The sequence below is a fragment of the Triturus cristatus genome, chromosome 1_2 (assembly GCF_964204655.1).
Source record: "Triturus cristatus chromosome 1_2, aTriCri1.1, whole genome shotgun sequence".
Lineage (NCBI taxonomy): Eukaryota > Metazoa > Chordata > Amphibia > Caudata > Salamandridae > Triturus > Triturus cristatus.
The window spans coordinates 834,388,765-834,401,562 of NC_140580.1; the positions used below are offsets into that span (position 1 = coordinate 834,388,765).

Sequence of the window (12,798 nt, forward strand, 5' to 3'; positions counted from 1 at the left end):
GCTTAGGGGCTTCTATTTAGAAATTAAACTTTATATTCTGCATAATAGCTTATGTTGGATTCTTCCAGTTTTCCTTTATTCAGTGTAAGCCATCAGCTTCCTTAAGTTGCAAGTCCACTAATCTTATATATTCATATGACCCAGACATTCCGATAAAGAGGGAGCCTTGTTTCTAAAGAAAGAAAATGCGATGCGATTAAATCTACTCCATTGTCCCTCACGGTTCATTCTCTGGCTTATTTTGTTAGAAACATGGCATCTAAAGTAGTACTTGAATAATTGTTCTTTTGAAAACGTTTCACGACTATAATGCAGTGGTAGACACATACTTATCTACACTTCATCTGCAGCTGTGTCGCATATGCATACAAGTTTCATTCCTCCTTTTTTTTTTTTTGCTTAGTCTTGCATTGATATTGGTCAATCCTGTTCCAGATTCCAAAGAACAAAATCTGAGCTGTATTGTCAGACACTTCGGTTTAGTCCAATATTGGACAGACAAACAGGAAGAGAGGGTTATTGTGCAGATAGACTTCACTATTTTTTTGGTAGAGGTCCAAAGATCCTCTTTAGGGCAACTGGAATAGTATAACATGGTTGTGACTGTAGCAAACGCCCGTGTTGGAACTATTGTCACAGGTAAGGAATTTGTTTTACAACTGTGTAGTCGATGCCATAATGTTAACATCCGAACTAGATTAGGCTTTCCAATGAAAAACCAAGTGCTGTCTTTGATCAGATGTGCACATCAGGCTTGACAAAAGCCTTATCTTTGCATTTTCCATAGCAGATCTCCAGTTTGTCTCCTTAGATACACTGTTTATCCCATTTTTAAAAAATTTTTTTTTACAAATGTCCTTTTCTGTTCAAGGTTAAGATTGTTTAGAATATTCACCGAGAAGCATTCCAAGCACATGTTCTTCTGCATTTGCGTGAACTACTAATCCTGCCACTTTTGTCGGCCCAGTGATTAATTTCTAGAGAAATGTTCATTGAAAATGTGCCATTCTCTTTATGAGTAGTACTTTTCCATCCTTTTGCATGCTATTTGTACCTGGATTCCTAATATTAGAGTTATTGATGCTGCTCTGAGGACCAGATCTGATTTTCATACAAATGTTCATTGCACACTTGGGTAGCTCGGAATATACCGATCGAAGTAACACCTTCATTCTACAAGACTATTTAGTGTGGTGCTATCAAGGAAAAGGATGACAGGAAAGGCTCTGAATCATTTTATCGGGAATATTACTGAACCAAGCAGTAAATGATGAGACTTAATAAAGTGTTAAAAATATAATTTGATATGTGTTCTTGTAGCATTTTCTTCAGACTGGACACGTTAGGAAGGTATCTTTCTCTGCTTTTGGAGATTCGTAGTCACCGATTGATGGGTAAGTAATGTTTTAATCTCATGTACTGCATCAGGTTACTTAACTTTCCACACAAATACGTGAGGTGAGCTACTACGTTATTGCTGTTTCCTTCTCTCCTCATTTGTAAGTGAGAGTAAATCCTTTTTAGGATGTATTTATATATGTAAAGAATGAAGAAATTGCGTATTCACCCTTTTCTTCCTCAGTTCTGCACTGGAGCTCCTGCAAGTTCGTATATTGAAAGGGTCTCTCCTAGTCATAATTCTTTGGAATGTGAAACTACCATGTTGAATGAAGGCACTGCACATCCCTGGACCTTCCTTAAGGCGAGATTTCTCACTCAGTCAGGGTGAGGAATGGAACCAGTGTCTTTGTATTATTCTGATGGTATTTGTTTCCAGCGCTGCTGGGCATGTCCAATTTCTGTAATTTTTTCTTCATGTAAATTTGGCACACTTTCAGCATCTGCTGTCATAGTGAATCAATTTCTTAGCGAGCCCCTTCACAGTTTGAGGCACTTTTATTAACGTATCCAGTAAAAACCTCAAACTTTGATCTACACTTAGGATTAAGAGTAGATGATGCAGAACTGAGTATCGCAGAAGATCCTCAACCCACGCAAGGGTTCAGGCCAGTCCCGTTAGTTCCAGATTTTTTTCAGGACTGTCGTGGTTGAGGCTTTAGTATATTAAGAGTAGCACCCAAGATGGAAAAAAGCTAACTACTGTCAGTTCCATGTCAACCCTGCTTCTGCAAGGTACGAGGCTGGAGTTTCCGGCCGGAGCAGGGGTAGGAGGCTTCCCTCCCAGTCCAGCATTGGAATCGCAGTACTGCAGGGCATAGTTGATGCAGCCTAAAGATACTGTTTTCTTATGGTTCTAGTTTACATTTTCTCATTGCTGAATTGGGTGGGTTCTTCTAACAAAGTCATATTTAATGTATGGTGACCTACTCCTCCTTAAACAAGCTAAAGGTGCAAATATATAACAAAGCAGAACAAGAGTGTTTCTTTTTCCAAGCTGACAAGACAGTTGGACGCTGTTTAGTTTAGAGTTGTGGAGGAAATGATAAATCCGAAAGAGAAACTATTCACTATTATCTACTATAGAAATACTGCTTGCAGTGAAAATGCTGTTTAAACAAGCATTGACAAATCAATAGGTCTAGCAACGGCTGACTACTTTGTCTTTATCAGTACTTGTTTGTTCGAGGCATATGAGCTGCAGATCACACACTAGGATAGTAGATCGCCATCTGGTGTTGGGCTCGGATGCTTGCAGGTTGTTGTTGTCTTCGGAAGAAGTCTTTGTGGTCACGAGATAGGTGACTCCTCCCTTGGATGACAGTGCGCATGGGCATCAACTCCATCGTTAGATTGTTTTTTTCCGCCATTGGGTTCGGATGCAACTTTTCCCCTCCGGTTGGAAATTTCAATTCCAAGCTTTTCGAAGCGCAAAACTTCCATAAAACATCAAAGCACCTTCATTCTCAACATCGATTTTCATCGGCTCGATTCCGGACGTCGACGCGGGCCTCTGGGCCTATCCACGTTGTGAGGCCTACGGCTCATGGAAAGGATGCCTTTCAAAAAATGCCTCCAGTGTGGAGTAAAATTTCCGCACAGTGACCACCACAAAGTCTGCAACCTGTGCCTATCACCTGAACATGACGAGTCCAGCCGTCCAGCTTGCGCATCCTTTCTATCCAAAAAGACCATTCGAGATCGAAGGGCTCGAAGACGCATCGTGGCACAGAGACCAGCTCCCGAACCAGAGAACATCTTTGATGAAGGCCCCGATGTCCCAGAAGAAGATTCCGAAGCAGACGACTCAGACAAACCCATCACTCCTGGGCAACATGTGAGTTCTACTGCCCCTGCCCCAACCCCTCCAAAACCAAAGGCATTGGTCAAAACATCGCCTGCTGGCCCCAGTCGAGACCGAAAACATCCTTCAGAAGCCCCGCCTCCGGGCTCGGCTCCGAAGAAACATAAGCCTTCCGGTAGCTCTGGACCGAGCAAACTGCATGTCATTGTTCAACCGGCACCTTTGGCACCGAAGACAAAAGACCACTCGGCACAGAAATCGGCTCTGACGCCTTCGGCCCCGAAAACACCAAGGCCAATAGATAAATCGGCACCGAAACCAACGGCTAAGGACTCTCGTACGCCTCCTAAAGCCAAAACCCCCACCGATCAACCAAAACCTCGATCGGAACAGAAAAGATCTGCACCAAAGACCTCCTGAGGAACAAGAACTTTTTCATCCAGATCAATCGACCCAAGGCAGAAAAAGATTTATATTAACCCAAAGACTGGACATCTCACAACGGTGCCATGTAAAAAACGGAAACTGGACACACCACCTGCCCCAGTTCCTATAAACAAGAAGGACTCTGCAACACCGCCTATGCCCCCTTCATCTCCTATACTGCCTTCTAACCCACCCCCTCTGCCTACACCACCCTTACCTATACCCTCTCATCACATACACCACCTCCACAGGACGATGATGATGACCTAGGGGGTGGGGGTGACCCTAATGATCCGTTCACGGATCCAGATACCTCCCCACTGGATGATGGATCCTTCCCTCTACCAGGCATGCCTGACCCTCAGCCATATCCCAACAAACCATCGCCTCCAGACTATCACCTGGGGTTTGGCCAATTATTAAATAGAGCGGCACTTTACCACTGCGTCACAATGCACTCCGGCACATCAGAGGAAGACTTCCTATTGGATACTTTTGAACAATCTCAAAAGTCTGTACAAATTCTGCCGATGATTAAAGCAGTCATAAAACACACCCCCGAGGTATTTAAAGACCCCGTCCGTGCCAGGGTTCTTAACCCAAGGATAGAAAAGTATAGACCTGCCCCTGAAGATCCTAATTACATCAAAGAGCAGCTCCCTTTGGATTCTTTGGTCGTTTCCAATGCCAGGAAACGCGCCAACTCCCAAACCACAGGCGATGCACCACTCCCCCGACAAAGAATCCAAACTGTTAGAAGCCTCTGGCAAAAGAGTAGCAGCTGAAGCCGCTAATCATTGGCGTATTGCCAACACCCAAGCCCTACTAGCACGCTATGACAGGGCCCACTACGACCAGTTAGAGCATCTATTACAACATCTGCCAGAGCAATATAAAACCCAGGCAAATGACCTTATCCAAGAGGGAAAACTTATTTCAAATGCGGCAATTAAATGTGCGCTTGATGCCGCAGACACCGCCTCTAGAGCAATTAACACAAGTGTGCTCCTTAGACGACATGCATGGCTACGCATTTCAGGCTTAAAGCCAGAGGTACAAACTACCATACTTAGTCAGCCATTCAACCAGGAACAGCTATTTGGGCCAGCAGTAGACACTGCCCTTGAAAAAATAAAGGACACAGACTGCTAAGTCCATGGGAGCATTACATTCTCCACAACCACATGGTTCCTTTCGGCGCTCCTTCTACAGAGGAGCCTCCAAAAATATGGGAGCGGACACCTCCTCTACATTCAAAGCCGCTACACAAACATCCCCCAGTAGGGGATATTTTAGAGGTGGATACAGAGGAAACAACAACAAGGGGTGAGGTCGAGGTAATAACAACACTCTTACCTCCCCTGCCACAAAACAGTGACTTTCCTCCACTCCCGCAGACCATTCCACTCCAGGGAAGACTAAAACAGTTCCTACCTGTCTGGAACTCCATCACAACAGACAAAAGTGGGTAAGACAAATTATCCAGTATGGTTACTGCCTGGAGCTCACAACTACCCCACCCCCCCTTCCCCCACACATACCACCCAAACAGCGTTTCATGTCACCAGACCATCTTGCGCTCCTCAAACGAGAAGTTCTCTCATTGCTTCAAAAACACGCAATAGAACCAGTTCCCTTAAAACATCAGGGTACAGGGGTATATTCACTCTACTTCCTAATCCCCAAGAAGGACGGGACTCTAAGACCAATACTCTACCTCAGACCCCTAAATCTGTATATAAACTCGGATCATTTCCATATGATCACTCTTCAAGTGCTCCCACTACTGCAACAAGGCAATTTCCTTGCCACACTAGATCTCAAGGACGCCTATTTCCGCATTACCATACATCCTGCCCACAGGAAGTATCTAAGGTTTGTGGTGGACGGACAACACTACCAGTTTACAGTCCTTCCATTCGGAGTAACAACCGCGCCCAGAGTATTCACGAAATGTCTGGCAGTAGTAGCAGCACATCGCAGAAGACGACAAATTCATGTCTTCCCGTATCTAGACAACTGGCTAATCCCCAAATTTCAAATCCAACACTCTCTTCCAGCAAGCGTGTTCATGCAACTCATAGGCATGATGACGTCATGCATCTTCATTGTGCCTTGTGCAAGACTTCAAATGCGTCCCTTGCAAGAATGTGTAACACGTCAGTGGAGCCAGGCTCACGGACAACTCACAGATCTGGTGTTGGTGGACAGCCGCACACATCGCTCTCTGAAATGGTGGGACATAACAAACCTGTCCAAAGGGCGGCCGTTCCTAGAGCCTCTTCCACAGATAGTGCTGACAACGGACGCATCACTCACAGGATGGGGAGCCCATCTCCTCGGACACACCACTCGGCAAATGGACCACTCAACAGAGTGCTCCATATCAATTACCTGGAACTGCTAGCAGTGTTCCTAGCACTAAAATCATTCCAACGACATCTCCAGAACAAAACTGTCCTCATCCGGACAGACAACATGACATCCATGTATTACATACAAAAACAGCGAGGCAGACATTCTCTCCAGCTGTCCCAGCTCGCACAGACTATTTGGAGATGGGCCATTCCTCAGAACATATACCTACTTGCAGAACACCTTCCAGGGGTTCACAATCAGATTGCCGATCTGTTAAGTCGACAAGCACAACAGATCCACGAATGGGAACTACATCCCCAAGTCCTACTGCCCTTTTTCCAACAATGGGGCCAACCAGACATAGATCTGTTCGCCACACACAAAATGACCAACCTTCCCCGCCAGGTTTCCCCACCCGGAGTCAAAAGGGCAATGCGATATGGATGAACTGGTCAGGCAGATTTGCGTACGCTTTTCCACCTCTCCCACTCATTCCATTAGTGGTACGCAAGCTCAGGCAACAGTCTCTCAAACTGATCCTAGTAGCTCCACCATGGGCACGCCAGCTGTGGTTCCCAACACTACTGGAACTCTCGCTAGTTCCACACGAAAAACTGCATCTCTCCCCGTCCTTACTAACCCAGAACCATGGAGAAATCAGACACCCAGACCCAGGTCAACTGAATCTGGCGATCTCGCTCCTGAAGTCCTAGAGTTCGGTTACCTCAACCTGCCACCAGACTGCATGAACATTATTTTAAAAGACCAGAAGACCTACCACTAGAGCTTGCTATGCTGCAAAATGGAAAAGATTTGCCATTTACTGCACTAACAATCGTATAAACCCACTGGATGCATCCATCCAGGACATCATTTGCTACTTACTACACTTGCAAAGATGTAATTTAGCAAACTCATCCATACGTCTCCACTTAGCAGCCTACTTACAAAATCGACAACACTTGTCACTCTTTAGAGTACCTGCGATCAAAGCCTTCATGGAAGGACTTAAAAGGATTATTCCTCCCAGATTACCACCCTCTCCAGTGTGGAATCTAAACCTTGTTCTTACCAGGCTCATGGGACCCCCCATTTGAACCTCTGCATAAATGCGAGCTACAGTTCCTCACATGGAAAGTGGCTTTCCTTATCGCTATCGCATCCCTCAGAAGGGTAAGTGAAATCCAGGCTTAAACCATACAAGAACCATTCTTACATTTACACCGTAACAAAGTGGTTGTCAGGACAAATCCGAAATTCCTTCCAAAAGTCATATCTCCGTTCCATCTTAACCAATCAGTAGAGTTACCAGTGTTCTTCCCAAATCCAGACTGGTTAGCTGAAAGAGCTCTTCATACCTTAGACGTTAAAAGAGCCCTTCTTTACTACATTGACCGAACCAAATCATTCCGCAAAACAATTGTTTGTAGCTTTCTCTCCACCACATAAAGGCAACCCCATTTCCAAGTCTGGGATAGCTAGGTGGATAGTTAAATGTATCCAAATATGCTACCATAAAGCTAAACGCACACTAACAGTTCCCCCTAGAGCGCATTCCACACGCAAAATAGGGGCTTCCATTGCATTCTTAGGAAACATTCCCTTAGAAGATATTTGTAAGGCAGCCACATGGTCCACAACACACACCTTCACTAAACACTATTGTGTTGACGTGCAAGCAAAGCAACAAGCTTCTGTGGGACAGGTTGTCCTTAAAACTTTATTTCAAACGGCTGCAACCGATACAGGTGACCACCGCTAGGGGAGATACTGCTATATAGTCTATCCTAGTGTGTGATCTGCATCTCATATGCCTCGAACGGAATATGCTACTTACCAGTGTGCATCTGTTCTTGGCATGTAGAGCTGCAGAGCCACACACACCCACCCACCTCCCCGGGACCTGGATCTGTTCCAGCATTGTCTTACTTAGACATCACACATGGACATCTCCCTCTTTTTTACAAACTCCATCATGGCGAAAAACAATCATAACGATGGAGTTAATGCCCATGCACACTGTCATCCAAGGGAGGAGTCGCCTATCTCGTGACCACAAAGACTTCTTCTGAAGACGACAACAACCTGCAAGCATCCGAGCCCAACACCAGATGGCGATCTAGTATCCTAGTGTGTGGCTCTGCAGCTCTACATGCCAAGAACAGATGCATACTGGTAAGTAGCATATTCCTATTTTGTCATAGTTTTTGCAAATCTTAATTGTTGGAAGAAGTTTCTAGGTCCAAGCCAGTCTGAAAAAAAAAAATGCTGTCTAAATACAAAAAAATTTCTTTTGTCTCAAAAGGCACACATTGTCATCGTAGTGTAGTCCCTTGCACTTACAAGAACTATTTTGTGTGGGTGTGCTCTTTGCTAAAAGGCCGAATGCCATCACTTTGTTAAGTTAGCCAATAGTTGACGTGAACTGACCCACTTCTCCTTGCTGTCTACTTACAATAAAAGTTGTACCGTAAATGTCATTGTAGCCAGCACGTACAAATAAACACACAATTGTATTTCGGTGATTTTGTGCACACATTTAAAGATGGGCTCCACGACAGAGGAGGTTATAAGAAGGTTGTGTGAAAGCTTTGAGAGCAGATGTCTGCTCAGTCAACACACACGTATTGGGAGTGTAACCCTGTAGACGAGGGAAAGCTAGAAAATTAATAGGAAGAGCAGAGTCGTAGCCGAGCCAATTGTCAGCCCTGGCTCTCATAGCCTGTGCACAAGCGGAGTCTTAAAAATATTTGGCATGCAGAAAGCTTGTTAAAATATAAGGCTTTACAAAAGATCAAAATGTCTGTTTCTTAAACGCATGTAAGTTTTTCACCTTAAGACATAAGATATTTTAGAAGTATTTATTAACAGTTTTTAAATATGACCTGAGGAGGATTCCTGCCCCATCCTGGTGACGTAATTCGTGAACTAAGAGGCAAGTTAGAGTTCATGTGTACCCTAAACAGGCTAAAATTCTTAACAGCATTGTAGTCCGGTCAAGAATAACTTTATTTCGGTTCAGCGAACCATAAGTTTCACAATAAAATATTCACAATCCATAAAACATCAACAAAGAGGTTAAAAAACAATAATTTATAAGGTTTCAGCAAAGAATTAAAGTTTCATTTTAGGAGAATAATTGGAATAACAAAGTCACATTGTCGGCGGCCTTTGACACCGTCCCCCATGAGGGTCTCCTCGCCAGACTTCATGAGATCGGTCTGAGGGGGACGGTGCTCAGTTAGATCATTCTAGGCTGGCCGTCGACAAACGGTCTGGGTCTCACCCAGCTCTGCCGTGATGCCGCCTTTGGGAGTCTGAGTTCCGCAGGGCTCTGTGTTGAGCCCGACTCTTTTCAACATCTTTTTGACCCCTTTGGCGGCATTGGCGGAGTCTTTTGGGGCCCAGATCGTATCCTATGCCGACGATACCCAGCTCCTCTTTACGTGCAGGAAAGGAGAAGATTTTGATGGAGAGAGTATCCGTGAGTGCCTTGGGGCTGTTTTTAAATGGTTCCAGCTTAACAGCCTCAAGTGCAACTCAGATAAATCTGAGGTACTCTTCTTCGGATGTCCATCTGACCCAGATTGGCAGGAATGGTGGCCTGTTAATATGTTTCCTCCAGCGTGCTCGTCCCAGCTAGCAAAGAATTTGGGGATCAAGATTGATAATGGTCTGACGTTAAGATCTCAGATCCTTGGTCTTACGGGAACATATTTTGGCCTCCTGAGGATGCTCCGTAAGTTCCTTCCTCTGCTCTCAGAAGATCATAGGAAGACGACGGTGCAGGCCGTAATTGGTTCAAGACTGGACTACTCCAACGTCCTATATCTTGGCCTGCCGGAAGATCTCCTGCAACGGTTGCAGGTGGTCCAGAACTCGGCCGCGCGGGCCATCTTTGGCCTGTATAGGCGAGCGAGAGCCTCCGGTCTTTTGCAGTCACTCCACTGGCTGCCTATCCGGAAACTGATAGTTTTTAAGGCCTTGACTTTGGCTCACAAGGCTCTCCACGCTTCGGGAGCAAAATATCTCCAAAGGAGGCTTGCCTTTTACCATCCGGCCCGATCTCTGAGGTCTAAATCATTGTTCCTGGCTGTGGTCCCCCGAGTAAAAAGGGCTCGCATTGGAGGTCGCTCTTTTAAGCTGCTGGCGCCACAGCGTTGGAATACTCTGCCTTTGGCATTACGCAGCACCTCTAATTTGCTGACTTTTAGGAAGGGCCTCAAAACTTGGCTTTTTGCCCTTTAGTTCGCTTTTCTTTCTTTCTGCTGGGCCCGTTTTATTCTATTGTGTTGTGTTATTCTGCTACAGGTTGTCAATAAAAGCGCCGGGACACTCTATGGAGTAGCCGTGCGCTATAAAAGACTAAACTAACATAACATAACTAACATTGTGATGATCCTTTGCCTATTTCACTCTTAGCGCTTTCAAATCATGATAAAGCCCCTTATAAAGTTTGCTACAGAGACACAGATATCAGAGGAGGCCAATGTATGGAAGTAATTAAAACCATCATTATTTGAGCAAGGACGAATGTTCCTTAATGGAAGCCGAAATCTGGTTTTCACCAACTTATATAATGTGCAAAATAGAAGAAAGTGCAACATGCTTTGCCTAGAGTTATCACATGGGCAAGGCTTAGATTTGCCCACCCATCCTCCTTGACAAAAACACATTCACAAAAAGTGCATGGTGCATAGCCGGAACCTAGTTAGGTAAAATCTAATCTGGGAATTAGTAGTAAAAGATAAATAAAATTGTGAGGGGGTAAAACACAAATGGAGCGCTCCTATGTCACCTTGCAGTTGACGGCTGCTCATATTACCCCGAGTGAAAAATGCCTCTTTAATGGTGACCTTAGCATTTGGCGGGATTCTTTCAGGGTTTTCAAATAAGTGTCCTAGACTTATTTCTTGAAATTTTTCTCTCACAAAGCAGAGCCTGGGGTTCTATAGAGCATTACACGTGTTAAGGGTATCCCTAATAACTTCTCTTAAACTCTAGATATTCTGAGAGCAAAATCATAGCCCATAAATGCAAAAGCGCACAGCCAGTACGATCTATCAACTCTTGGCCCAATTCTGCGTGGCATAATAAAGTTGGGGCACTTTTTGGTACCATCAGTAGTCTTTTGATAAATGTGTTCTGTACCAGTTGGATCTTTTGCCTTCTATTGTACCACCAAGCCCCATATGTAGCAATAGGGATGCATTTAGCTCTGTAAAGAGTTAATAATTCCTGCTTCGGTTTATGCCCCAGTTTACAGACAAACCGAAACAACCCATCCACAGCCCTCCATGTCTGCTGTGTTCTATTGGTTCCCAATCCATCTGGTTATTGAATAGGTTACCCAAATACGAGAAATTATTAACTTTTTCTATCTTCTTTCCCTGGACAATAAAGGTTTTGCTTTTTGTGGTCTTTGAGCCACACACCATTATGTACGATTTGATAAAATTAACTTTCAAATCAAGAGATGTCATAAAATCAGTAAAAGCATCAAGGGATTTCAGTAGACTCATGGCTGTTCTTGCCAATAATACTGTGTTGTCTGCGTATGAAAGCAGGGGTACAGGGTACAGGTTTATTACCAGTTTTGTGGTAGTCAAGCTCCCTTTTTAATAAAAAAAAAAGCCTCCAGCCAATTTGTATAAAATAAAAACGGGGCTAAAATACATCCTTGGCGAACCCCCTCCGTGGAGATAATTGGGTGGGTCGCCCCCCCCTTACTGCCAAATCTTATGGTGACAGTTGTATTTGTATGGAGCCTATGCGGAAGAGTTACTAGTTCTTTTTCCACACCCATGTCTTCCATTATCGCCCTCAATTTGTTCCGATTAACAGTATCAAGGGCACTAGATAAGTCCATAAAGGCCAAGTGGCTAGAGCTCTTCCTTGACCTTGCGTGCTTGTTAACAATTAGGGACAAGTTGAAACATTGTTCAGTTGTGCCCAGCCCCCTCCTAAAACAATATTGTGAATTTGACAAAACACCTTTGGAGGATGCTCACTCTTTCAATTGTGCGAGAAGGACCCTACCCAATACCTTTATTGTTGCATCAATCAGTGATATAAGCCTATAACTCACTGGATCGCTTCTATCACCTTTTTTCAAAACGGGGACTACAGTCTCCTCTTTCCATAACCCAGGCATAGGGCCAGTAAAAGTGGTGCCCACAGATTGTGGTTGCTCTTAAAAAGATCAAGGGGCAACCCATCTGGGCCGAGGGCTATCAAACAAATGCCCTGAGCTAAAGCCACTTCTTCCACTGTATTGGACAAACTAAGTTTTGTGGCTAGAATTAGATCAGAGGGTAGTTCAGTTCCTGTGAATCCTCCACAGACGTCATATGTGAAGGGTTAAAGATCCTAGAAAAATGGTCTTCCCATACCTCACCCATGATCAAAGAGTCTAAATGTCTCACATCTTCAGTGAACGTTAGGCGATTAATAATTTCCTAATTTTTTGGGAATCTCTGAGAGAACCTGCTCTTTCCAAGTCCTCCCATTCCAACCTCCTCAATTCGATCTTCCTGCATCCTACTACCTTTTTTGTATTTACTCCTTTTGATTTTGATTAGCTCTTTATCACGAGGAGTGGCGAATACAGCACTTTTTAATTCCTTATGGGCTTTAGACATTCATTGTTAAACCAGCACGCCTCTAAGGAATGCTTTTGAGGGGTATTCCTAACCAGCCTCTGAGCAATATTGGTACAGAGCAGCTAAAAATCCCGTACCATTTCAATCGAGGTAGAGTCTAACCTCAGGCACCTATCTATTAAATCTTAATTTCTTAAGACTATATCTTGC

General features: G+C 44.3%; 1 protein-coding gene across 8 annotated transcripts in view; it reads left to right on the plus strand.

Annotated features, from left to right (window-relative positions):
• Positions 1 to 12,798, plus strand: part of TMEM269 (transmembrane protein 269) — a 120,779-nt gene that overhangs the window by 16,371 nt on the left and 91,610 nt on the right. Inside the window, exon 3 of one of the 8 annotated variants that reach the window (XM_085608937.1) lies at positions 1,321 to 1,394. The exons of the other annotated variants lie outside the window; for them this stretch is intronic. The gene's annotated coding sequence lies outside the window, so the exon portion shown is untranslated. The remainder of the gene's footprint in view (positions 1 to 1,320; positions 1,395 to 12,798) is intronic. 8 annotated transcript variants of the gene reach the window in all.